Raw genomic sequence first — 23,570 nt, forward strand, 5'->3', positions numbered from 1 at the left:
GACTGAAAGCCCACTCTGCAGTGACCAAACCTCTCATTACCACAAGGAATCACAAGGCTAGACTCATGTTTGGTGAGGAGCATGGTGTGTGGACAGAGGAGAATTGTCCACAGCTCATTTTTAGTTTAATTTATTTCGGTCTGATGGCAAACATTATGTTCGTCGACAAACTGGGGAAAGACTAAACCCAAAGTGTGTTAAGAAGTTAGAGAAAGGCAGTGGAGGATGGGTCATGGTTTCTGCAGCAGGAGTTGGACGTCTCAAACAGCTACATGCAGTGTGAATACAAGTGCGGATCAGAACCTTCTTCACAACACGCGGCTCCTTACTTGTGTTCATCACTCCATCAGCAGCAATATTCCTGCAGGACAATGCCCCCTGTCACACAGCAAAACGGGGAAAGCAGCTCCTGGAAACAATGAAATGGTCACAGCCCAGAGTCCTGATCTAAACCCAATAGAAAACCTCTGGAAAATCTTTGCTGACAAAGTTATGGTCAAGAAACCTACAGCAGGCAAAGAACTGTGGAAGAGACTGGAAGAAGAGTGGACCAAAATCCCCCCAGAGCAGTGAGAGGCTAGTGATGTCCTGTGGCTGCAGATGTGCTGAAGTCATTCCCAGCGACGGCCGGTGACGTCCTACTGATTGTGACTGTTGTTAGCTGCAGAACATTTACTGATCATCTCTCTACAGTCACTGCTGCTCTCTAATTATCAGCATCACGTTTTGGGCAAAATAAAGGTTTTATGTTGATAAACTTTGGATCTTTTGTAAAACACTGTGCTAGTGGCATGGTGCACCCCTTACCCTGCTCTAGTGGCATGGTGCACCCCTTACCCTGTTCTAGTGGCATGGTGCGCCCCTTACCCTGTTCTAGTGGCATGGTGCGCCCCTTACCCTGCTCTAGTGACATGGTGCGCCCCTTACCCTGCTCTAGTGACATGGTGCACCCCTTACCCTGTTCTAGTGGCACGGTGCGCCCCTTACCCTGCTCTAGTGGCATGGTGCCCCCCTTACCCTGCTCTAGTGGCATGGTGCGCCCCTTACCCTGCTCTAGTGGCACGGTGCGCCCCTTACCCTGCTCTAGTGGCACGGTGCGCCCCTTACCCTGCTCTAGTGGCACGGTGCCCCCCTTACCCTGCTCTAGTGGCATGGTGCGCCCCTTACCCTGCTCTAGTGGCATGGTGCGCCCCTTACCCTGCTCTAGTGGCATGGTGCGCCCCTTACCCTGCTCTAGTGGCATGGTGCACCCCTTACCCTGTTCTAGTGGCACGGTGCGCCCCTTACCCTGCTCTAGTGGCACGGTGCGCCCCTTACCCTGCTCTAGTGGCACGGTGCCCCCCTTACCCTGCTCTAGTGGCATGGTGCCCCCCTTACCCTGCTCTAGTGGCACGGTGCGCCCCTTACCCTGCTCTAGTGGCATGGTGCGCCCCTTACCCTGCTCTAGTGGCATGGTGCCCCCCTTACCCTGTTCTAGTGGCATGGTGCCCCCCTTACAGGAAACCTTCACATGTTCATCAGTGTAGATTACATTATTTCTGAAAAAAGCAAGTGATCAGACATTGTTCTCTAATAGTTATCTCCAGTGTAAATATACAGTATGTAATAAAATGAAGATCAGGCTATTTAATAAGCAGAAAAAAACACCTGGATTTGTGGTTGGGCAATACATGGCAATCTTCCTGGCACACACGTCTCCAGGTCTTGGCAGGTTTTCTTCCCGGGCATTACTATGGCATGCGTCACACCGTGAGATCCGATAGATTACATAAAACGAATAAATGCCCGAATAATCCGAATTTCGTAACTGTTCCCTTACCTGTAATGGCAGGAGCGGACCAGGAGAATCTGTACACCCGTCAGACATCATATAGATGCCCACATTTGAATTGGTCATCACTCCATACATGCCCATCTTGGAAAATATTTGGATTTCACTTAAAAATACAATGTTGCAGCAAGTTGTGCCCATTCTTCCTGTTACAAGTGGGATTCACCCCCTACAAAGTCTTCCCCCTATCTACATATTTATTATCTCCACTTTCTCCTTGATTATCCATCTAATCACAGGTGGTCGTGCTGTCTGGGAGGGGGGTCCTTTTTAACAACCCCGCCCCTTTTTTCTGAATCTGTGCAGTTTATTATGTCTTTCTGCTTCCATTGTTCTTGTATCTGATCCTTGCATTTTATAGCATTATCACTTAAATAAAATATTTTCACCAAATTTTTTTTGTTTTGTTCTTCTTTTTCTCCTCCATTGAAAAAGTCTTCCCCTAGCAGCATGGATTGGTCTGTGCCACAGTATATAGGGACATATCCCCAACTGGTGGCCCCCGGCTCTCAAATCAGTCCTATATTTCTAGCAAGAACAATAGGGGAACGCAACAATGTATCGTAATAAGAAAACATGCTCCGAAATTCTTATTTCATGGGGAATACAGGGACAGACATATCTGAACATATGAGAGGTGCCCTTTAAAGGAGCACATATCTAACGCTCAGTAAATGTATCTTTATTTTTGAGGGCGGCACGGTGGCTCAGTGGTTAGCACTGCAGCCTTGTGGCGGCTCAGTGGTTAGCACTGCAGCCTTGTGGCGGCTCAGTGGTTAGCACTGCAGCCTTGTGGCGGCTCAGTGGTTAGCACTGCAGCCTTGTGGCGGCTCAGTGGTTAGCACTGCAGCCTTGTGGCGGCTCAGTGGTTAGCACTGCAGCCTTGTGGCGGCTCAGTGGTTAGCACTGCAGCCTTGTGGCGGCTCAGTGGTTAGCACTGCAGCCTTGTGGCGGCTCAGTGGTTAGCACTGCAGCCTTGTGGCGGCTCAGTGGTTAGCACTGCAGCCTTGTGGCGGCTCAGTGGTTAGCACTGCAGCCTTGTGGCGGCTCAGTGGTTAGCACTGCAGCCTTGCGGCGGCTCAGTGGTTAGCACTGCAGCCTTGCAGCGCTGGGGTCCTGGTTCTAGTCCCACTAAGGACAACATCTGCAAGGAGTTTGTATGTTCTCCCCGTGTTTGCGTGGGTTTCCTCCGGGTACTCCGGTTTCCTCCCACACTCCAAAAACATACTGATAGGGAATTTAGATTATGAGCCCCAATGGGGACAGTGTTGCCAATGTATGTAAAGCGGTTTGGAATTAATAGCTCTATATAAATGAATAAATATTATATTATTATATTATTATTTTTCAATCCTCTTGTCCATGCATTCAGATCATCACCATTAAAATGAGCTGCAATACCAGACACGACCACAGGACAATAGTGGCGCTCTTATAAAGAGAAAACAAAATCTGTCTTTCTATCATCCTGGCCATAATTACCAGTCACACACGCATCCATCCATCTGTGACTCATCTTTTGCCTTTAATTCCAGCACAATTTAAAGCTTCAATGCTCCAAATATTTGACCCGTTCCTTTACCCTGCAATTACCGAGGCTCTGCTCTGACAGCGGAGCTTATAATTATCCGCTCCGTGTTTTCGTACATATGCGACGTTTATACAAAACACTTAACGATAAATATTTAAACTTCTTTGTTTTGAAAATCGCATTCATTATTTTTTAAATATATTAATTGCAGGATGTGTATCAGGCAGAACAGTTCTTTATTATCTCTTACTAATGAGATTACAGTGAACTATTGCTTAAAGGGTAATTCCATAATTCAATAAAGACGGTGCCTTCCTATACAGAGGACCATGGTAAAGAACCCTGCACCATCAGGTATGCTTTTTTTCTTTTACAAAGGATCCCTATGGGGGCCGGATCAGTCGGTGTGTAGCTGCGGAGAGTAAGTGCCCCCCAATATCCACAAACATGGTGTGTAATTGTACGGCAGAGACAGTAATGGTCAATGCTGGGCTGTTCCTAACTGGATCCAGTCTGCACTGGCCCAGTGACTGCGCTGCACCAGTTCTTACAAGTCTGTGGTGTCTCTTGTATCCTCTGACAGCTATTGTCTCCCCCTAAACCCCTTTTCTCTTCTCCCTCCCCGCTCCTCCCCCATTCTGGAGCTCTGGTTCCCAGGCATATCCTTGAGTGGGGGCAGGGAATCAAGCAAAAAGGGAAAACCATTCCCACACTGTGAATTCAATGTGTCAGTCTGGCATTGCTGCATCGCCCGGGGGACAATAGTAGCAAACCCTCAGCTGTGAGAAGCGCTAGTTATGTATGGGGCTGAAAACAAGAAGATTCCCATTCACTGACAGCAAGCAAAGATCTTACCCATAATGTGATATTGTAATGCAAAGTGTTTGGGAAAGTTAAAGAATTTGCCATTTGAAGGATTTTGGGACCATTATGGTACAAGCAGTGATGTACCTTGAAGATCACGGACCCTGATGCAAAAGCGCCAACGGGGCCCCCAATTATTGGTAGTATTTTTATTGTATTGGTCTTCTCCTATAGAGGAAAAGGGACTTTTGGGGACTCCTAGATGATTGCAACCCCTGCACCTGTAGTTACGCCCGGGGGTACAAGCCTAAATGACAAATCTGCCATAGAGCTGGATGGCAGCGATGCACCCTGGGGGGCACAGAGGTGTTTGACTTGTGGCCACATTTCTTAGGGGGTACACATTTTTGAGAAAGTGATGTGAAAGTGCTGAAAATGCAGAACAATGATATACGCCGGTCTCACTGGTCAGAAAAGGGCCCCTGTGCAAGAACAATATATGGGCCCAAGAGCCCAGCAAAATGCCTAATTCCACCTGCTTTGGAGGTGGTAGAGGCCCCCCTGACCTTTTGGGCCCCTGTGCGGCTGCACCAGTGATGGGTCCGCCCCTGCCTGGTCTTATGGCCGGAGTACCGCTTGGAACGATATTGGATCCTGTAGTGGGGCCGGGAGTCATAGGACCCCCAAACTCCGTCCTGTAGCCACAGACTGCTCCAATCCTATAGAATACAATATGTCGGCGTCCCAGCGCTGGTGGTGCAATGATGCACAGAGGTGGGAATATTCGTTTTAGAGGACATCATTGCTTTTTAAGGGGGCATTAAGACAAAGTTACACTCAGGTGGCCTTCTTTGTTTTAAGGGGGTGCTCGGATTATTGTTTTAATGGAGCAGTCATGACTCATTATTCCCAAATTATGGGGTGCAATACTGACAGCCCTCGCTACACCGCCGCCAGTTGGAAACAATCGCTTATTGCAATACGACCTCTCACACTTTTCTTGCAGAATAGTGGAAAGAAAAATTTCAGACTCGTAACTCCGATCAGAAGAGACCGCGCCCGTCCTCTCCAGCCGTAATATCGACTATCAGCCTGCGGAGCGAATAAATGGACCGACTCAGAAATGGAAAATCTCTCCTAAAGTGAGACCTTAATATACGATAAATTATGCATCTGGTGCACAGAAAGCGGCAAAGAAGAAGTGCTGGGAAGTGAAGCGGAGCGCAATATTTCTCTAATAGTCCTAAAGTGATGTCCTCCACAATGAGCATTTATTACTGGATGCCTAAACTGGGTGGATATGATATTATGGCTGCTGCAGGTCACACAGCTTTCCGAGGGTCCTGAACAGAGAATATGACTCTATATACAGAATAGTATATTTGGCGACACTATCCCATTCAGTGCAAAAAACCTACTTAGTGGTACGCATTTTTTTTTTTTTTTTAATATATGAGACATTAGTAGACATATACTGCTGCAGGAAACCTATCCAAACACTCCAACCCCATCATTAGACATGAAGACCCCTTAGTATTCAATTATGACAAGACCGTTGGTAAACCACTTCATCATACACTAAAATGGCTCTGAACAGGGTAAGTCCATGTACAAGATCACGCAATGCAAGTGGAAGGCATCAGTGTAACCCTCTATCCATGAATTACATCCTGGACTATCCCCTTAAAGGACTCATCACACTGTACAAAATATGTCATTTTTGTTACCTGGTGTAAATGCCGCTGTTCTCCTGAATCCGGCGCTGTTTTTCTTTTCTTAATGCTCCTCTCCGTTCCTGAGATATGGCCCCTTCTTCCCTGTATATAAATCTAGTCTTACTAGTCAAGAAGGCGTGGCTAACAGCTCTGTTCTGTGGGCTGCTTCTTCAGGACCACGCCCACTGGACTAGAAAGACAAGATTTATATACTGTAAAGAAGAGGCCATATCTCAAGAACAAAAAGGCGTAGGAACACAAGAAAAACAGCGCCGGATTCAGGAGAACGGCAGCATTTACACAATGTAAAAAAATACATATTTATGACAAGTGACAGATCACCCGTAAATAAGCAAATATGTCCCATCTCATACAGTCACCTGAAAATTAGCCCTGACTTCACTCTATTTCCAAAATAGCTGATAACATATAACAATAGATAAGTATGTGAAGATTGAACTAGAATGGGACCTAATAGAATTAACACTTCACCTCCCATTCTGAGATGTCACATACCAGCCCTAGAAATAAACAGAATGCCCGTCTGCGGAAGGAAGTGTTTACATATAATTATCATTCTAGCGATAAATTTAGATGTGAAGTAACACGCCCTGCACCGAGGTATTCCGCCCTGGCATGGTGCCTCCTTGGGAACAGTAACAATGTAACAAGGCAAGGCCCGAGCGATAAAAGGAGGCGTCCATCAATAGGATTCAGATCACAACAAAGTCAGAATTATTTACCCAAAACATTACAGGAGCGAATAATAATCAATAAGTCGTCGTCGTCATCATCATCCATTGATTCACTTATTGTTCAGGTCTCAAACTACAGAGTCCCCAAATAGACACTGAGGGGTCTCATGGAACCTCATAGAAATCATTGTTTCCACCACTCTGGGGAATTATAATTTTCATAAAATAATTTTCCTTTTGTTTTTTTTTGTTTTGTTAATGCTTAATCATCATGAAAGATCTCTGCTTATTGAGAGTTAAAGGAGATCCAGAGCCTGAAAGCAGAACTTCCCAAACTTGTGCGGAGTTTTCTATAATTGTATCCAGTCTAGAAAAACCCAATGTGTGATTGATACATTGTAGCAAACCATTAGGATGTCACAGAGCTCAATGCTGGTGATGTACTAGACTCATGGAGACATAACAGACGATCAGGATCTCTAAATCCTCAGATGCCAGACTAACGGACGTGTTCTGTAGATGTGTAATGGGTCTACAGTTCCTCTCTGGCCTTTTTGATCGTGGATGCAGCTTACACTTTTCTATACCTTGGGGTAAAGATTCAGTTTGACTCTCTATCCCTGTACATGAATATTGCACCCAAGGCAGAGTAACCTGACAGCCAGCACATGTGCCAACCACATAACTATAGCTATACCCCTGACCCCTGCCAACCGCATAACCATACCTATGCCCTGGACCCCTGCCAACCACATAACCCTAGCTATGCCCCTGACCCCTGCCAACCAGATAACCATAGCTATGCCCCTGACCCCTGCCAACCACAACTATGCCCCAGACATCAGCAATTTCTGCAGTGGAGCAGGATGATCCAGGTCCAGTACAGGAGCAGTTATTTGCAAGGATTCCTCCTTGCTGGTTAAAAAAAAAAAAAAAAGTCCGAAACTGGGAACTTCCACCCTATTACACCAGTATGCATTTACTAATAATAGTTTTCAGTGCCTTCTTCTAAAGCAGGTAACAATTTTTCCACCTAATAATTCCCATTAATCTGGAAACTCCTGGGGGGTCTCAGCCGGATTGTGAGAGAAGTCACCTGGTGTAAGCTTTTGTCCGCACCTTTCTACTCACTCATCGGTTCCTGGCTTTAGTTTTTTTATTAGAATATGAATGTGGATTCCCATCCCTTCTGCAGGATGGAAAACAGGATCAGGGGGTCAGCCAAAGCCATCCGAGGGTCCACAAGGGGGGAGAAAGGATCCGCATTCCAATAGACCAGCACTATCTCCTCACTAACTTTCCATCTCAATGGGCCAGATGTAACATTGTATCTATCCAAGAAAAGTATCATATATGGAATCAACCAAAAATGCTTAAAGTGTAACAGTCAGTTTACATTTTTATTTTATAAATCAACAGTACAAATGAAAATAAACAACTTTGTAATAAATCTTAGACAGATTTGCTTCTTTCTCTGCCAGAATTGGTCATTATCAAAATTCTCAATTTTGGGGTAAAATCTATATTTAGCGAAGACTTTCCCATTAGTGAGATAGGATATGGCAGTTGGTGCTGATGAGACTATGACGGGAAGATCTAGAGGCAGAGCTCTGCCCCTTCCTCCCTCTTCTACATAGGGGAAGGCAGTTGGTGCTTATGAGATTCTATGATGGAGGAGCTAGAGGCAGAGCTCTGCCCCTTCCTCCTCCTACATAGAATTTCACCTGCTCCAACTGCCATCTCCTATGTAGAAGAGGTAGGAAGGGGCAGAGCTCTGCCTCTAGCTCCTCCCATCATAGAATTTCATCAGCACCAACTGCCATCTCCTATGTAGAAGAGGGAGGAAGGGGCAGAGCTCTGCCTCTAGCTCCTTCCATAGAATCTCATCAGCACCAACTGCCATATCCTATGTAGAAGAGGTAGGAAGGGGCGGAGCTCTGCCTCTAGCTCCTCCCATAGAATCTCATCAGCACCAACTGCCATATCCTATGTAGAAGAGGTAGAAAGGGGCAGAGCTCCGACTGCAGCTCCTCCCATCATAGAATCTCATCAGCACCAACTGCCATATCCTATGTAGAAGAGGTAGAAAGGGGCAGAGCTCAGACTGCAGCTCCTCCCATCATAGAATCTCATCAGCACCAACTGCCATCTATGTAGAAGAGGTAGAAAAGGGCAGAGCTCTGACTGCAGCTCCTCCCATCATAGAATCTCATCAGCACCAACTGCCATCTCCTATGTAGAAGAGGTAGGAAGGGGCGGAGCTCTGCCTCTAGCTCCTCCCATAGAATCTCATCAGCACCAACTGCCATCTCCTATGTAGAAGAGGGAGGAAGTGGCAGAGCTCTGGCACTAACTGCCATCTCCTATCTCACTAATGGGAAAGTCTTCACTGAACACAGATTTGACCCCAGAATTGAGAATTTTGATACTGACTGATCAATTCTGGCAGATATAGAAGTAGATTTCTCAGATTATTACAAAGTTGATTATTTTCATGTTTTACTATTGATTTATTAAATAAAAATTATAATGTCGGTTATGCTGTAGAGATACTGGTACTTTTTAGTGTTCAGAACTGATTTTTGATGGAGCAACGCTGCTGTGAAAAGCATGGTGGACAAAAGAAAAACCTATGTTTGTATAATAGGGAACTGCAAGTCAAACAATTCCCCAATACTCTCCCATTGTTAAAATGTTTCCTTTGTGGGTGATAATGATCAGAGGTGCAGCGTATCCTGTACCTGCTGTGCAAAACACAAAGGCCGTCAGAAATGCAAATTCAGAGTTCTGAGCCCTAGAAGAGGAGGAATAAATAGAGAATCTCTGTGCTGGAGCCATTATCTGCAGACATCACACAGGCCGCCAATGGAAACCCTGGCAAGAGAATTTAGGTTCTAGGTTTCTCACCAGGTAGGAGGCGCAAACAAGTTCTCTAAGCACAAGACAAGTAATACAGGTTGTCACAGTCACAGCGAAGACGACACACTGAAAAATATTATATCACTAAGTAACCAAACAATAAATATTTTTCAATATGTGCAATATTCACAGTGTATCACATTACTCATCTTGTACTCATCAGAGCTGCACTCACTGTGTACATACATTACTTATCCTGTACTGATCCTGAGTTACATCCTGTATTATACTCCAGAGCTGCGCTCACTATTCTGCTGGTACAGTCCCTGTGTACATACATTACATTACTTATCCTGTACTGATCCTGAGTTACATCTTGTATTATACTCCAGAGCTGCACTCACTATTCTGCTGGTGCAGTCCCTGTGTACATACATTACATTACTTATCCTGTACTGATCCTGAGTTATATCCTGTATTATACTCCAGAGCTGCGCTCACTATTCTGCTGGTACAGTCCCTGTGTACATACATTACATTACTTATCCTGTACTGATCCTGAGTTACATCCTGTATTATACTCCAGAGCTGCACTCACTATTCTGCTGGTGCAGTCCCTGTGTACATACATTACATTACTTATCCTGTACTGATCCTGAGTTATATCCTGTATTATACTCCAGAGCTGCGCTCACTATTCTGCTGGTACAGTCACTGTGTACATACATTACATTACTGATCCTGAGTAGAGTTGAGCGGATCGGCTATAATCCGGGTCCGACGGAGTTCGGAAAGAGAGAAAGAGAGAAAGAGAGAGAAAGACAAAGACAAAGAGAGAGAGAGAGAAAAAAAAACCAACAAAAAACGGATCCGGATCGTGCACCCTGGATCCCGGGTACTGGTCGGAATCGGATCGGAACCTCGAACCGTGCGGATCCGGATTTTTCAGATCCGGGTCCGCTCAACACTAATCCTGAGTTACATCCTGTATTATACTCCAAAGCTGCACTCACTATTCTGCTGGTGCAGTCACTGTGTACATACATTACATTACTTCTCCTGTACTGATCCTGAGTTACCTCCTGTATTATACTCCAGAGCTGCACTCACTATTCTGCTGCTGCACTCACTGTGTACATACATTACATTACTTCTCCTGTACTGATCCTGAGTTACCTCCTGTATTATACTCCAGAGCTGCACTCACTATTCTGCTGGTGCAGTCACTGTGTACATACATTACTGATCCTGAGTTACATCCTGTATTATACCCCAGAGCTGCACTCACTATTCTGCAGGTGCAGTCACTGTGTACATACATTACATTACTGATCCTGAGTTACATCATGTATTATACTCCAGAGCTGCACTCACTATTCTGCAGGTGCAGTCACTGTGTACATATAGTACTGATCCGGAGTTATTGCCTATATTAAATTTCAGACCTTCTATAAGGTTGGGATGGTAGATTAATGGGAGAGTTCCCGCTCTGAAGCTGGATGCCATACCTCATTCATACCCGGAGCCAAATCCAAACTTCTGCTGCTTGTCCTATTAATATGTGCTGCATCACTGTCAGCAGACATTGTGAGAGATGTAGAAACTCATGCACACTGCAGAGCACCAGACAGTGCTGCGTTATATGATTTCAGTCGAGCAGTTGGAAACAAGGCTCTTATTTGCTTACAGGAAACCTCCTGCAGTTGTGATTGCAGCTCTAGATGTGACTGGAGAATAACGCTCATGAAAGTTACTTTTTTTTTAAAATTTGTTTCCATTTCCACAAAAGCACGGCTCTGTACCGACACCATGACAGGCGATTGCTACAATGTGTCACAACGCAGTCGTCTGTAGTCCGCCACATTTCCTCTTGATGCTGATGTAATATATAAACCTTTTACTGTAAAGGACGAGAAGACGACGCCCACGAAGGACCAGGTGTGACTCAGTGAGGAGGCGACATTGCAGCGTGGGGCACCGGCGGCGGCTGAGACTGCACCGGACGACCACAGAAAAGGAAAAACTAAATAAGAAATTGTGCCCCACGTGGAAATCCACGGAGACGATCGCTGGATGAAGGGGATACATTTATGGATCACGATTGGGACACATGACCGCTCGTCTTCAATATTTTACTTGTGAATCACTTTTCTCTCTTTTCTTGTCTTTGACATTATTTGGGCTAAATTTCTCAAAATTAATTTTGTGCAAAATCAATAATAATTTATTTGTATCTTTATTTGCACTTTTTTTTTTTTTTTAGAGCTAAAGTCATGTTTTGCACCTGTCGCCGGCAGGGATGGATCTGTGCCCATGAGCCCTAATGACCACCACTCTTTGCTGTGCTCCCGTTATGTCTCTAACATCTTCTCTGTCCAGGTAGACACACCTGTGTCTTAATATTGAGACGTTGTAGTTCATCTGCTGTTTGGAGGGCTCCAACATCCGCTCATGAGGTGCCTCCATCTTTCACAGCTTCTGTGACCCTGCAAAAGCTCCGTAACCAGGATGGGGGTAACCAAGATGGGGACATATATACCAGGAAGGTCCCAGGAAGGTCCCAGGAAGGTCCAAGGAAGGTCCAAGGAAGGTCCAAGGAAGGTCCAAGGAAGGTCCAAGGAAGGTCCAAGGAAGGTCCAAGGAAGGTCCAAGGAAGGTCCAAGGAAGGTCCAAGGAAGGTCCAAGGAAGGTCCAAGGAAGGTACCAGGAAGGTACCAGGAAGGTACCAGGAAAGTCCAATACATAATCTAGGACATGGCTAGACGAATTAAGAAACTGATTGCATTACGCTAAAAAACTGTTATTGGACGCTGTTCGCACTGCACATTCCTCTGTGCGCTGTCCTGGATTTGCAATTTCCTTCCTCTTCTGTCCTCCGCGTCCTATGGTTTCAGTGTGTCCAAGTCCTTGCTCCTCTGAATACCCATCAGCCGTCCTCGCAGGTGCCGAGCGTCCATGTGCCCACCCTGACCTGCAGCTTTGTGGACCCACCTAACCAGGTGCAAGAAACAATGAGGCCTAAATAATATCACATAAGGACGGGACTGGAGTAGATTCGAGCACATTTTGTTTAGGGAGTCGTAATCTATAAATCAGTTGTACACATCTTGACAGCGGCATTCACAGCAGGTAAAAATAAATCACATTTACTGCAGGTGACCGGCTTTCTTTGAGGTTAGCGGATTATAACTCAAACAGCCTGTACTCCAGATGAATGGGACATATGGAGCCACCATACCTAGATAATGCTTTGTTCAAAAGATTTTCAGTCAGTATGGGAGATATATCCTGGAAATATCTGACACAGAGCTCACATCCAGCCTGTATTACTGGGAGAAACACACAGCGCTCACATCCAGCCTATATTACAGGGAGAGACACACATACCTCACATCCAGCCTATATTACTGGGAGAGACACACGGAGCTCACATCCAGCCTATATTACTGGGAGAGACACACGGAGCTCACATCCAGCCTATATTACTGGGAGAGACACACAGAGCTCACATCCAGCCTATATTACTGGGAGAGACACACAGAGCTCACATCCAGCCTATATTACTGGGAAAGACACACAGACCTCACATCCAGCCTATATTACTGGGAGAGACACACAGACCTCCCATCCAGCCTATATTACTGGGAGAGACACACAGATCTCATATCCAGCCTATATTACTGGGAGAGACACAGAGCTCACATCCAGCCTATATTACTGGGAGAGACACACAGAGCTCACATCCAGCCTATATTACTGGGAGAGACACACAGAGCTCACATCCAGCCTATATTACTGGGAGAGACACACAGACCTCCCATCCAGCCTATATTACTGGGAGAGACACACAGACCTCCCATCCAGCCTATATTACTGGGAGAGACACACATAGCTCACATCCAGCCTATATTACTGGGAGAGACACACAGAGCTCACATCCAGCCTATATTACTGGGAGAGACACACAGAGCTCACATCCAGCCTATATTACTGGGAGAGACACATATAGGCTGGATGGGAGGTCTATTACTGGGAGAGACACACAGAGCTCACATCCAGCCTATATTACTGGGAGAGACACACAGAGCTCACATCCAGCCTATATTACTGGAAGAGACACAGAGCTCACATCCAGCCTATATTACTGGGAGAGACACACAGACCTCACATCCAGCCTATATTACTGGGAGAGACACACAGAGCTCCCATCCAGCCTATATTACTGGGAGAGACACACAGAGCTCACATCCAGCCTATATTACTGGGAGAGACACACAGAGCTCCCATCCAGCCTATATTACTGGGAGAGACATACATCTTCTCGCTGCACACGTCAAACGCCAAATGTATCAATACAAATCCACTAAGTTATATGTAAAAAGCTGAGTGACAGCCAGCAGCGCCGCCATGACAGCTCCTATATAGGAGACGCTGCCAGCAACACGCGATGGCTTCGCGGCTCACCCCAGCGTCGGACGCTCGTCTTACCGGCAGATGAGTGGAAAACTGTGATTGTAGAGTCTCCTCGGGCAACGCCTCAAGAAATGAAAGAGAAACGTAGCACGGAGCTGCAGCTGCTCCGGGTGTAACCAGACACCGCGGCCCCGGACGCAGGTAAGGGCAGGGCTTCCCCAGCTCAGGTAAACAGGAAGGGGGGGACACAAAGCCAAGGTCGGGAGGACAAGTTACACCTATAGGGACTGGGATGTGACCGGGGCCATAACAGAAATCGCCGCATACGTCCATCACATAGGTCGGGGGCACCCAACCTGCAGCGACAACTTTATCTGGTTCTATAACAATGTGCACAGATTGCAACCAAATCTGTCCCCAATCCCAGAAAATCCTAATTAATCTCTCACTATAGCATTTCAGGAAGAAGGAAACTTATAAAAAGGTATAAAAACTCCGTACAAAATGTTCCTGTTCTCTAAGGAGCCTCGAGACCAGGGTGCTCCCAATAATAGTGCCACAGTGTCCTCATACATAATCCACGGCAATCATCTCCAGGTTCCTCAGGGAAATATTCACATTGAGAGATTTCTAAAGGCATAAATTCAAGTCAGAAATCTATTAGTGATGAGTGGGCACTACCATGCTCGGGTGCTCAGTACTCGTAACTAGTGATGAGCGGGCACTACCATGCTCGGGTGCTCAGTACTGGTAACTAGTGATGAGCGGGCAGTACCATGCTCGGGTGCTCGGTACTGGTAACTAGTGATGAGCGGGCAGTACCATGCTCGGGTGCTCAGTACTGGTAACTAGTGATGAGCGGGCAGTACCATGCTCGGGTGCTCAGTACTGGTAACTAGTGATGAGAGGGCACTACCATGCTCGGGTGCTCAGTACTGGTAACTAGTGATGAGTGGGCACTACCATGCTCGGGTGCTCAGTACTGGTCACTAGTGATGAGTGGGCACTACCATGCTCGGGTGCTCAGTACTAGTAACTAGTGATGAGCGGGCACTACCATGCTCGGGTGCTCAGTACTCGTAACTAGTGATGAGCGGGCACTACCATGCTCAGGTGCTCAGTACTCGTAACTAGTGATGAGTGGGCACTACCATGCTCGGGTGCTCAGTACTCGTAACTAGTGATGAGCGGGCACTACCATGCTCAGGTGCTCAGTACTCGTAACTAGTGATGAGTGGGCACTACCATGCTCGGGTGCTCAGTACTCGTAACTAGTGATGAGCGGGCACTACCATGCTCAGGTGCTCAGTACTGGTAACTAGTGATGGGCTGGCACTACCATGCTCGGGTGCTCAGTACTGGTAACTAGTGATGAGCGGGCACTACCATGCTCGGGTGCTCAGTACTGGTAACTAGTGATGAGTGGGCACTATCATGCTCGGGTGCTCAGTACTGGTAACTAGTGATGAGCGGGCACTACCATGCTCAGGTGCTCAGTACTGGTAACTAGTGATGAGTGGGCACTACCATGCTCAGGTGCTCAGTACTGGTAACTAGTGATGAGCGGGCACTACCATGCTCGGGTGCTCAGTACTGGTAACTAGTGATGAGCGGGCACTACCATGCTCGGGTGCTCAGTACTCGTAACTAGTGATGAGCGGGCACTACCATGCTCAGGTGCTCGGTACTTGTCACTAGTGATGGGGGCGTAGAGCATTTTTGTGGAAGATCTTCTGAGTTCTCCATTGGTTTCTATTATACTTGGTACTCGAGTCGCGGCCGTCTGAGCATACCACTGCTCATTACAAGTGCCGGTGCATGGTAGTGCTCACTCATCACTAAAATTGTGAGGTTTTTATTAAGTTTTCAGGTGTGCTGTGGTTTTTGAACCATTCTTTTCTAATTTCTTTGCAGCTTCTTGACTTTTTTGCATCCAGTTTTGCTCGGAATTCCAAAAGGAATCGTTATTAGATAAGTGACCGGACACTTGTAAAAAAATGTTTAAAAGAAGTGAAGTCCTCAGTGGATGGTGCCTTTTAATGGCGAACTGTAAAGAGGGTGATAATAGCAGCTCCAGACTGCGCAGGTCTCTTCTTCAGGCTCAGTATAAAACACAATCTGAAGAGTCACATATTTATGGACACTTGTAGATTTTCTGCAGCGAGGCTTTAAAAAAAAATAACCTACTGTACGAACAGCAAAGTGGATTAACCAATATAATCAGAAGATTCAAAAGAGCATTTGATACTTTTCTCTCTTTCTTTGTAATCCAACTTGTGTCACTGTCCGATAATATCATAAAAGGAAATAACAGTCACAAAAGCATCAGGAACAAAGAATAAAAACATTCACCAAATTAAGGGAATATCAAAAACTTCAGGTTTTATGAATTTCTATTATAGATTTCAGTTTTGTGCCGGATTACGAGATGCCGGATTAAAGGATTCTCACTGTGCTACATATTCAGCATTATTCTATAGAAGAGTCATCTGTAATCTGGATTAATCTGTTTTGATACTTTATAATTGGTGGATCGTGAAATGCTCAAAGAAAGGTATAAAAAGCAAAGGGATTAAAAAAAATAAAATGTTAGTTAAAAATAATAAAAATAAAATAAATATATATATATATATATATATATATATTTAAATATATATTAAACAAAAAAAATATATATATATATATATTTTATATAAATATATATTCTATGAATATATATTAAAAAAAATTATATTCTAATATATATTAGATTTTTTTTTATTATATATATATTAAATATATTTTATATAAATATATATTATATAAATAAAAAAAATTATATATATATTTATTTTTATATAAAGATATTATCTAAATATAATACCGTATATATTAAGCAAAAAAGTTATATATATATATTTGTTTAATATATATTTATATTATATAAATAAATATATATTAAACAAAAAAAATATATTTATACTTTTTTAATATATAATTTATATAATATATATTCATATTATATATATAAATATATTAAACAAAAAAGATATATATAATATATAACTTTTTTGTTTAATATATACTTATATTATTATAATATATATATATATATATATATATATATATATATATATATATATATATATATATATATATATATATATATATATATATATATTATATAAATAAGTATATGTTAAACAAAAAAAATTATATATTACATATACATATATACACATATATATATATATATATATATATATTTTATCTCATGACTGGTGATTAGGAGCCTCTCAGAAGACGGGGTTTACAGTGTGGGGGCTCCAATAATCCACCTATCACCCCCCCATTATGCCGGTTACAGGAATTTGACTGCTAAGAGTTTGATGTTGGTTTTTGGATTTTTATTTCTTTTTTTAGTATAACACAGGAGTGTCTGAGTTTCCACAACCTGTGGGATGATTCCTGAGGACATGGCTGGGAGCGGCCAGGAATTTGCAGCAATTCCGAGCATCACAAGTCACAGCCGGGAGGGATCTACTAAACTTATGGCCCCTCGAGCAGTGCAGCGTCCGGCCGCGGTGTCATCCTGATAATAAGTCATTGGATCTGGCAAGTACCGGATTATCAAATATTCCAGATTATCAGACATTCGTAGAAAAGCAGGGCAGCATGGGTGGCATCCACTCCCTGATCCAGGGCTGCACTCATACTCTGACCACCGACTGTTAGCATATATAGACCAGCCGCCCGCACTGCCATGAGCACAGAACGATCAGTAATGGATTGTCCTGTGCACATAGGCTGTCAATCTCCTCGGCAGCACATCCTCGTTTACACAGGGCAATGTGCTGCCAAGAATTATATATTTATATTATTTTTTAATGCAAGCTCAAAAATCATTCCACCTGACGAACAAGTGACTTCTGATCAGACGGGACAATTATTGGGATACGAGGCGCGTTCCCTGGAATGCTAGTAGGCAATTATCGGCCAGTATGAATATGCAAATTGTTAATTACAAGAGGGAGAAACCAATCAAATTTGGTCTACTTTTTTTTTTTTAACTCCTTTCAGCAGAAATTTTCTTTGATCAAAGATTTTATAAACAGCCCATAATCTTGAATTCAGCACCTTGGGGCAAATACAAGTGCATTTACTGGCTCTTAGGGGACAGGGCAACAATTGCCTGATGAACGAGCAAAATGCTCGTTCGTCGGGTGAAATGATTTTTAAGCTTTTTTTGCAAACCACTGTTCTCAGCAGCACGATCTGCCGAGAATAATGGAAGGCGATGCCACCAAGAACGCTGGTATTAATGATCTCACAGAGTGAATGAAAGTGTGGTTGGGTGCCAAAGATCACCTAAGAAGCCAATACTCTTTTTTTAATGGCTGCAGGTCGTCCAGAATACAAGCCTCCTGAGGCCCCAATGCTGACCCTGCCGATACTGTCACACACGGCTGATTCTGTATGGTTAAAGGGAACCTGTCATCAGAAATTTCGCCCAAAAGCTAAAAGCTTCCCCCTCTGCAGCTCCTGGGCTGCATTCTAGGAAGGTCCCTGTTATTATTGTGCCCCATGTGAGACCAAAATAAAGCCTTTATAAAGTTCTACCTTTTTGTATGCAGCTTCTGTAAATGTGTCACGGGGGCGGGCTCTCTGGCGTCCGTTATTCTGCCTCCTGGTCCTGTATGCCGCCCCCATCGCTCCTTTCCATATCTGATGCACCGCCCACTGCTCCAGCCATCCCCGCGCATGCCCAGTGCCAGTCTCACAGGACTGAGCAGTGTGACCGCTGGTGACGTGTGCGCAGGCAAGTGATTATGGACGGGACTGTGACTGTTATCAGCAAGTACCCGCCCATAATCTCGTGAGCGCGCAAACCTCTCCAGCGGTCACACTGAGCTCAGTTTAGATGCTAGACTGTATGGGCTGCTTCCAGGGATGACGTCCCTTTGTCATGTGATAGTATTTCGAACACGCCCCTATCACATGACAAAGGGACGTCATCCCTGGAAGCAGCCCATACAGTCTAGCATCTACACTGAGCTCAGTGTGACCGCTGGTGAGGTTTGCGCGCTCAAGAGATTATGGCCGGGTACTTGCTGATAACAGTCACAGTCCCGCCCATAATCACTTGCCTGCGCACACGTCACCAGCGGTCACACTGCTCAGTCCTGTGAGACTGGCACTGGGCATGCGCGGGGATGGCTGGAGCAGTGGGCGGTGCATCAGATATGGAAAGGAGCGATGGGGGCAGCATACAGGACCAGGAGGCAGAATAACGGACGGCAGAGAGCCCGCCCCCGTGACACATTTACAGAAGCTGCATACAAAAAGGTAGAACTTTATAAAGGCTTTATTTTGGTCTCACATGGGGCACAATAATAACAGGGACCTTCCTAGAATGCAGCCCAGGAGCTGCAGAGGGGGAAGCTTTTAGCTTTTGGGCGAAATTTCTGATGACAGGTTCCCTTTAAGTTCACATGTCCAGTAATCATCATCCATTAGAACAGATCCATTGGCAAAAAAGTTCAAACACAACTTCTTGTCTATTTTGAAAAAATTGACTTTTGCAGAATCCATTTTTTTTTACAACATCGGAGTCTATGGAAAACAGATCCGTTAACTTATTGCCATTTATCTTCCCCTTTTCTTGCATTTGTAAAAGATCAGTTTTTTTGCTTACTGGAGCAGTTTCAAATGGAAGATAAATAGTACAGTAATTAGTTAACGGATCCGTTTTCCATAGACTCCAATGTTGTCAAAAAACGGATTCTGCAGAAGTCAATTTTTTCAGAAAGTTGTGTTTGCTGAACTTTTTTGTCAACGGATCTGCTCCAACAACTGATTTTTGGACATGTGAACTCAGCCTCACATATATGGGGCCTCCCACTGAAGATCTCACATAAAGGTCCCACGTGTCCGATTTCCGATGGCTCAATCTCTCTCTTTTTGACGAGATCAAGCACCGCTAGAGGAGTCGGGGGGCCCTCCTTCCCACGCGGAGCGGCCGCCCTCCTTCCCACGCGGAGCGGCCGCCCTCCTTCCCACGCGGAGCGGCCGCCCTCCTTCCCACGCGGAGCGGCCGCCCTCCTTCCCACGCGGAGCGGCCGCCCTCCTTCCCACGCGGTGCGGCCGCCCTCCTTCCCACGCGGAGCCATCCCATGCGGCCATGTGTTTGGGGGAGTCGGGAGAGGCTTCATCAGCCAATAATTATATAAAGTGCACAAACTAAATCAGCCATAAAAATGCAACATAACCTGGAACTTTACAAGACAAAGATCAGATGAAGGCGCAGGAAGAAGCAGCGCTGCAGATCCCGAGATGTGATAGTCTGCGGCTTCCTAAGAAGAGATGATCAGATGATGAATATGAGACACAAAGATGTTATCAGCTAAAGGATTAACATATAGAGAAGAGGCATCGCGTCAGTGCGGAGACCCCCGGAATCGCATCAGTGCGGAGACCCCCGGAATCGCGTCAGTGCGGAGACCCCCGGAATCGCGTCAGTGCGGAGACCCCCGGAATCGCGTCAGTGCGGAGACCCCCGGAATCGCGTCAGTGCGGAGACCCCCGGAATCGCGTCAGTGCGGAGACCCCCGGAATCGCGTCAGTGCGGAGACCCCCGGAATCGCGTCAGTGCGGAGACCCCCGGAATCGCGTCAGTGCGGAGACCCCCGATATCGCGGTAGTGCGGAGACCCCCGGATGGCTGAGGCCTCATTCACAGATACATGATCCCATTATAGTCTATGGGGCTGTTCACACTGTGTTTTGTTTTTTCCCCAGATTCTTTGTCTGGGGAAAAATTGACGCACGGAGCAAACGCAGGAAGGAAACAATTGGACGCATTTTTATGTACGAGGCCTTAGAGATCACAGGGGTCTCACCAGCAAGACCCCCCTGATCAGACCGTCAGTCATGCCAGAGGTTTTCTAAAAGCTCAAGGGGGTTTCCATCCCTGTGACATCGGCCACCAGCCCACTCATGTCAAGAGCTTGGGGATTTCCCCACTCAAGAAGTCCCCACTATTAATGCTGCTCTCTCTATGACACAGACTTCTGGTCTTAGTCCTGAGAGTCTATCATGAGAGGGGGTCTCCAAACTGTAAGGCTGGAAACTCCCTCGAAATCACTGGAGAACGTCACAGAAAACTCACCCCGACGGTATACAGCCCTCCGCGTGCGCTCACCCCGACGGTATACAGCCCTCCGCGTGCGCTCACCCCGACGGTATACAGCCCTCCGCGTGCGCTCACCCCGACGGTATACAGCCCTCCGCGTGCGCTCACCCCGACGGTATACAGCCCTCCGCGTGCGCTCACCCCGACGGTATACAGCCCTCCGCGTGCGCTCACCCCGACGGTATACAGCCCTCCGCGTGCGCTCACCCCGACGGTATACAGCCCTCCGCGTGCGCTCACCCCGACGGTATACAGCCCTCCGCGTGCGCTCACCCCGACGGTATACAGCCCTCCGCGTGCGCTCACCCCGACGGTATACAGCCCTCCGCGTGCGCTCACCCCGACGGTATACAGCCCTCCGCGTGCGCTCACCCCGACGGTATACAGCCCTCCGCGTGCGCTCACCCCGACGGTATACAGCCCTCCGCGTGCGCTCACCCCGACGGTATACAGCCCTCCGCCTGCGCTCACCCCGACGGTATACAGCCCTCCGCGCGCTCACAGCTCAGTCATTCCAGCAGTATATATATATCCCTCTGCACAGTCTCAGTGCCCATAGTGCTGATTATACCAGCCCCATTAGAGAGCACAGGTCTGATCCGGCCCCAGCTGCAGACGTGTCCTTGCAGCACAGACTGGAGGGCTCCATATACAAGCAGTGCTGGGATCATGGTGACCCTGTCCCTGGCTGAATCAGCTGCACATGACCAGAAGCACATGTGGAATGGATGCAGGGTGCACAGAGAAGCTTGTACAGGCAAACAGATTTACAAAAGGAAGTGTCCCTTTAAACCCTCCCATCCCCCTGTTCCAGCAGCCGGGGGTCTCTGTAGGATCCGCAGCTCTTGCTTCTTTCCTCCCGGCTTGTTACCTGGGTTCTCGGTGGGTTTTCAGCCTTCCTGACCCTCCTGGAGCTGGATCCTGCTTCTTTGCCGCCAGCAGCTGCTCTGAGAAAACTTTTCAGAGTGATTCACAGTCCAAGGCTTCACTGACTGAGGGGGGAGGGCGCTCTGCTGCCACCTGGCGGCCGGACCGTGAATTACAGCTGCGCCTGATGCACTGAGGCTGCCAGAGGAAAAGACCAGGAGGGGGCAAAGTGTCTGCACTGCAGGGGCAAAGTGTCTGCACTGCAGGGGCAAAGTGTCTGCACCGCAGGGGCAAAGTGTCTGCACTGCAGGGGCAAAGTGTCTGCACTGCAGGGGCAAAGTGTCTGCACTGCAGGGGCAAAGTGTCTGCACTGCAGGGGCAAAGTGTCTGCACTACAGGGGCAAAGTGTCTGCACAGCAGGGGCAAAGTGTCTGCACTACAGGGGCAAAGTGTCTGCACTGCAGGGGCAAAGTGTCTGCACTACAGGGGCAAAGTGTCTGCACTGCAGGGGCAAAGTGTCTGCACCGCAAGGGCAAAATGTCTGCACCGCAGGGGCAAAGTGTCTGCACCGCAGGGGCAAAGTGTCTGCACCGCAGGGGCAAAGTGTCTGCACCGCAGGGGCAAAGTGTCTGCACAGCAGGGGCAAAGTGTCTGCACTACAGGGGAAAAGTGTCTGCACTACAGGGGCAAAGTGTCTGCACTACAGGGGAAAAGTGTCTGCACTGCAGGGGAAAAGTGTCTGCACCGCAGGGGCAAAGTGTCTGCACAGCAGGGGCAAAGTGTCTGCACCGCAGGGGCAAAGTGTCTGCACCGCAGGGGCAAAGTGTCTGCACTACAGGGGCAAAGTGTCTGCACAGCAGGGGCAAAGTGTCTGCACTACAGGGGCAAAGTGTCTGCACAGCAGGGGAAAAGTGTCTGCACTGCAGGGGCAAAGTGTCTGCACTACAGGGGAAAAGTGTCTGCACTACAGGGGAAAAGTGTCTGCACTGCAGGGGCAAAGTGTCTGCACAGCAGGGGCAAAGTGTCTGCACTACAGGGGCAAAGTGTCTGCTCTACAGGGGAAAAGTGTCAGCACTACAGGTGAAAAGTGTCTGCACTACAGGTGAAAAGTGTCTGCACTACAGGGGCAAAGTGTCTGCTCTACAGGGGAAAAGTGTCTGCACTGCAGGGGAAAAGTGTCTGCACTACAGGTGAAAAGTGTCTGCACTACAGGGGCAAAGTGTCTGCACCGCAGGGGCAAAGTGTCTGCACCGCAGGGGCAAAGTGTCTGCACAGCAGGGGCAAAGTGTCTGCACTACAGGGGCAAAGTGTCTGCACTACAGGGGCAAAGTGTCTGCACCGCAGGGGCAAAGTGTCTGCACTACAGGGGCAAAGTATCTGCACCGCAGGGGCAAAGTGTCTGCACAGCAGGGGCAAAGTGTCTGCACAGCAGGGGCAAAGTGTCTGCACTGCAGGGGAAAAGTGTCTGCACTACAGGGGAAAAGTGTCTGCACTACAGGGGAAAAGTGTCTGCACTACAGGGGCAAAGTGTCTGCACTACAGGGGCAAAGTGTCTGCACAGCAGGGGCAAAGTGTCTGCACTACAGGGGCAAAGTGTCTGCACAGCAGGGGAAAAGTGTCTGCACTGCAGGGGCAAAGTGTCTGCACTACAGGGGAAAAGTGTCTGCACTACAGGGGAAAAGTGT

General features: G+C 46.8%; 1 protein-coding gene across 1 annotated transcript in view; it reads right to left on the minus strand.

Moving 5' to 3' along the window:
• CD82 (CD82 molecule) overlaps positions 1-21,989 on the minus strand; it is a 40,111-nt gene extending 18,122 nt beyond the window's left edge. The window contains exons 1-2 of the mRNA XM_075325350.1: positions 21,890-21,989; positions 20,097-20,180 (exon numbers count right to left, since the gene is read on the minus strand). The gene's annotated coding sequence lies outside the window, so the exon portion shown is untranslated. The remainder of the gene's footprint in view (positions 1-20,096; positions 20,181-21,889) is intronic.
• Between the last annotated feature and the right edge of the window lie 1,581 nt (positions 21,990-23,570).

The sequence above is a fragment of the Anomaloglossus baeobatrachus genome, chromosome 10, assembly GCF_048569485.1.
Source record: "Anomaloglossus baeobatrachus isolate aAnoBae1 chromosome 10, aAnoBae1.hap1, whole genome shotgun sequence".
NCBI lineage: Eukaryota > Metazoa > Chordata > Amphibia > Anura > Aromobatidae > Anomaloglossus > Anomaloglossus baeobatrachus.